We start from the raw sequence: 5,000 nt of genomic DNA, 5'->3' as shown, positions 1-5,000 counted from the left end.
TGTGTGTAGGGCTGGTGAGTGTGTGTGAGTGTGTGTGTCTGTGTGTGGTGTGTGGTGTGTGTGTGGTGTGTGTGTTTGGTGTGTGAGTGGTGAGTGTGTGTGTGAATGTTTTGTGAGTGGGTAAGTGTGTCGTGGAGTGTGGTGTGTGTGTGTTGTGTATGTGGTGTTGTGTGTGCAGTGTGTCGTAGTGTGGTGAGTATGTGTGTGTGCTGTGTGTGTGTGTGTGTGTGTGTGAGTGGTGTTTGTGAGTGTGTCGTGGGTGTGTGTGGATGTGTGGTGAAGGTGTGTGGTGGTCGTGTTTGTCAGTTTCGTGTGTGTGTGAGGTGTGTGTGTTGTTGGAGATATTAAGAGAGTGTGTGAGTGATGTGTGTGTGTGAGTTAGTTGAGTGTGTGTGTGAGTGATTTATTGTGTGTGTGAGTGTGAGTCGTTGAATAGTGTGTGTGAGTGAGTGATATGATTAAGTGTAAGTAAATGTGTGCTGTGATACTAGTGTTTGATACGTACGATTTGTGTGAGATATTCGTATTGAGAGAGTGAGAGTTTGAATGGTTTGTCATTCATTGTTTAGAGATATTTATAAATTTTTATAGATATTTATTGTGATAGAGGTTTGTTTATAATTTTTATAGATATATATTTACTTAAATTAATAATTTTTAAGATGGATGAAAGAAATTATATATATATATACATAAAATATATATATATATAGATAGATAGATATGTAGATATAGATATATACATAAAGATAATAAAAAATAAAAACCGGAGCATTGCCTCATAAACCGGCCAATTTGCTTCCCGTGCGCGACCAGCTTGCATGACGGGATATCCGCCGGCAGGAGTGGGAAGAGGCAACAAGTGGCGCCTGGCCGAGCGAGTGACATTCTCTCGGGGAGAGGATTGGACGGGAAGGGGCGGCTCGCTGTTTTATTGCCTCTCGACACAGTCCGCTTTCACCCCCGCTGCGCTGGAATGCTTGTGCGGGCGATAGCCGGCCGCACGGAATGTGGAGAGGGCGGGATGGTGAGGGATGTTGTGAGCGCGCGTTTGTAGGGGTGACATGTGGTGGTTGACGGACGATTAGAAAGTTATTTTGGTGTGGGGGGTGTGTGTGTGTGTGTTGTGTGTGGTGTGTGTGTGTGTGACGTGGTGTGATTGTGTGTGGGTTTGGGTGTGTGTGTGTCTGTGTGTTTGTGTGTGTGTGGGTGTGTGTGAGAGTGTGGGTTTGAGTGGGGTGTGAGTGGTGTGTGTGTGTGTCGTGTGTGTGTGGAGTGAGTGGGTTTTGTGTGGGTGTCGTGTCGGTGTGATGAGATGGTTTGTGTGTATGGGGTATGTGTGAGGGTGGTGTGGTTGTGTGTGTGAGTGTGTGTTGTGTGTGTGGTGGGTGTGTGAGTTTGGGTATTGTGTTTTGGTTGTTGTGGATGAGTGAGTGGAGTGGTTGTGTGTGTTTATGCTGTGTTTGTGTGGTAGATGTGTGTTGTGTGGATGTGGTGAATGTGAGTGGTGTGTGTGTGTGAGTGGTGGTACTTATGTGTGTGAGTTCGTATTTGAGTGTGTGAGAGTGAGTGTGAGAGTGTGGGGGGGGTTTGAGTGTGTGTAGGTGTGTGACGTGTTGCTGTGATGTTGTTAGAGTGTGTGTATGCGTGTGGGTGTTAGAGTGTGTGTGTGTGTGTTAGAATGTGTGTGCGTGTGTGTGTGTATGTGTTTATGAGTGGGTATGGGTTTCTAGCTGTGTGAGTGTGTGAGTGTGTGAGATTGATTTTGAGAGTGAGTGTGTGGGGGGGTTGTGTGGGTGTGTTTGTGTGTGTTGAGGTGTGAGTGAGTTTGTGTTAGTTTGTCGTGTTGTGATTTATGGTACTCGTGTGGGTGATGAGTGGGTGAGTGGTGTGTGATTGGCTTTGTAGTGTGGAGTGTGTGATAGTGAGGGTGTGGTGGGTTTTGTTGAGTGAGTGTGTGTGGTGTGTTGTGATTTAGTGTCTATGTGTGTGTTTGTGTTGATTTGTGCGGGTGTGGGGGGGGGGGGGGGGGGTGTGGGAGTTGGGAATGCGAGCGTGCAGTGAGTTAATGGGTGGAGGGAGTGATGGCTTGAGTGCAGTGAGGCGTGAGTGCGTTAGTGGTGCGTGTGTGAGTGATGCTTTAGTGTGTGTTGTTGTGTGATGGTGTGTGATTGTGTGAGAGAGGGTGTGTGCTGTGAGATAGAGTGAGTGTGTGAGCTAGTTTGTGGATGGGGGTGAGGGGGGGGGGGTTTATATATAACTCTCTGTGAAGTGGTGGTGTGAGTGTGTGTGTGTGATTAAGTGTGTGTGGGTGTGTGGGTGTGGTATGAGAGAGAGTTATAGAGAGATAGTTAGAGTGTGTTATTTTTAGTTTTTGTGTGTTGTGAGTGTTTGTGAGAGTGTAAGGATAGTCACTACACTAACACTCTACATCCACTCACCACTCATTTATTTTTTTTATATGTGTTTTATATTGATTCAGATTTATATTTATATTTATTTAGTTATTTAGATTTATTATATGTGTGTGTGTGTGTGGGGGGGTGTGTGGTGTATACAAATATTTATGCAGATCGTTATTAGATATTGTGAGTTTTTTGTGTTATAGTGTGTGATATAGAGTTATTGTGTTGTGGGGGGGTTGGGGTGGAGGTGGGTGGGTAGGGGGTGGTTGGGGGGGTGTGTGTGGGTGGGTGTGGGGGGGGGATGGGTGGATAGTTGAGAGTGTTTCTGAGTGTCGTGTTTTGTGAGAGAGTAGTATTTAGTTCTTAGTGGAGATTTTTTAGATGATAGTGATATAGTTATTGAGTAGAATCTGATTGATGGATTTAGATATAGATATGTTTTTTAGTATCATTTTTAGACTTATATAGATATATATTTATATATCTAGATGGTTATTTTGAGTTGGTTTTTATGATTGTATTTATATATATGTGGGTGTTGGGTGGGTGTGTGGGTGTGTGGGCTTGGTGAGCTTAACTATATATATATATTTATATATATATATTGTTTATATATATATATATTTACTTTAGATATATGATATCAGATATACGAGTATATTTGTAAGGTATATTATTTAGTTTATTGATATATATATATTATATATATATATATTTATATACTATAGTTTATTTTTATTATTATAGTATGGGCAAGGTGTATGTAATTGAATGTGTGTATGTGTGTGTGATAAGAAAGACATTATTTCTCTTCCAAGGATCAAAAGGAAAAGAAAAAAAAGAAAAGGGGGACTCCCACACGACTCTTCTTGCAGAAGGTCGCGCGTTGGCACCCTTTTGTCCTCCCTAGCTCCAAACGGGCCCATTCACGCTCTCATAAGTCTTAATCGCATTCATGTCGGGGGACCTTTCCGCCCACGCCCCTGCGACATCGTTCCGTCTCTCACTCCGTCTGGCTACCCGCGCCGCAAAAGGCCACACGTATGCTACCTTCCATCTCTGCTCTGGCGCCTCGCCTAGGTCCTGGGCGGGTGAGGCAGGACATATGTACCGGGGGAAGTGAGGATCGGGGGGGGGTTTGAGGGAGGTGGGAATGCTGATGTGTGAGGAGTGTTGTGTGTGCTAGTGTGGTGTGTCGTGATTTTTTAGTGTGTGTCGAGTTAGTGAGTTTGTGTGATTTATGTTTTAGTGTTAGTCGTTGAGTTGTTTTAGATTTAGTGGTTGTTTTGATATATAGAGTGTGTGTTAGTGTGTGTGTGAGAGTAGTCGTGTTTTTGAGGGAGTGTGAGGTGGGTGGGGTGTGTGATGGTGATTGTGTTTTAGAGAGAGAGTGTGTGGTTGTGTGTGTGTGTGTGTGTAATAGGATTTGCTTGTGGGTGGGTGCTGTGTGGGTGTGGTGTAGTGTGTGATTGTGTGTTTTTTTGAGATTGAGAGTGTGCAGTGAGAGTGTGTGAGAGTGTGCTGTGTGAGATAGTGAGTTGTGAGATTGTTTGTGAGTGTGTGTTGGTGACTGACGCGTGTGCAGTACTCTTACATCTGGGTGGGAGTGTGGGTGTTGGTAGGTGTGTGTGTGTGGTTTGTGTGAGTTTGTGAGTGTTAGAGTGATTTGTTGTGTTAGCAGTCCGAGATTGTCAGATTTTGAGATGTTATTGATTGAGATATATTCTATTTTTTTAGGTTTACAGAAATGACAGTTTTTGTTAGATAGATTTTTGATGTTTGATAGATATAGTTAGATTGAGAGCTTGTGTGATAGATATGAGAGTTTGTGTGTGATTTGAGTTTGCATGTGGGTGTGGGGGCGAGGGATGTGTGTGGGTTTGTGTGTGGTTAGTGATTTATTGAGATAGTTAGAGAGTCTTGAAGTACGAGTTATTCATGTTATATTTTGTGTGTGGTCATATTGTGGGGGTGGGTGTGTGTAGGGGGGTGTGTGGGCGGTGTTGTGTGTGGGGGGGGGCGGTGTGGATTGTGGGGGGGGTAGTGAGATTGTTTGTGGTCTTGTGTGTGTGTTGTTGTGTGTGTATTGTGATGGTGTTGAATTGTGACTTGAGATAGTTATATATATTTGATACTATTTAATTTTGCAGCTATTATTGATATATATATATATATATATATTATTAATATATAATAAATATATAATAATAGTGTGTAATCTATATATATATATTATATACTATATATATAAATAAATATATATATATGTATATTATATATATATATTATATATATATATATTAGAGTAATATTACCTATTATATATATATAATATATAAATATATATCTATATATATAAATATATATTTATATACGTATATGTAAATGTAACATACACACACACACACACACACACACACACAACTCACACACACACACACCAACACAACACACACACAACATATATTATATATATATTTATATTAAATATATATATATATATATATATATATATATATGTAGATATATTCAAACGCACACACACACGTATATACAAACACACACAGACATAAGAATCAGCTCGCGTGTGAACAA

The sequence above is a fragment of the Penaeus japonicus genome, unplaced genomic scaffold (genome assembly GCF_977035675.1).
Source record: "Penaeus japonicus unplaced genomic scaffold, GWHDUDI00000001_assembly GWHDUDI00000017, whole genome shotgun sequence".
NCBI classification, from domain to species: domain Eukaryota; kingdom Metazoa; phylum Arthropoda; class Malacostraca; order Decapoda; family Penaeidae; genus Penaeus; species Penaeus japonicus.
Note: the sequence above shows the minus strand (reverse complement) of the source record.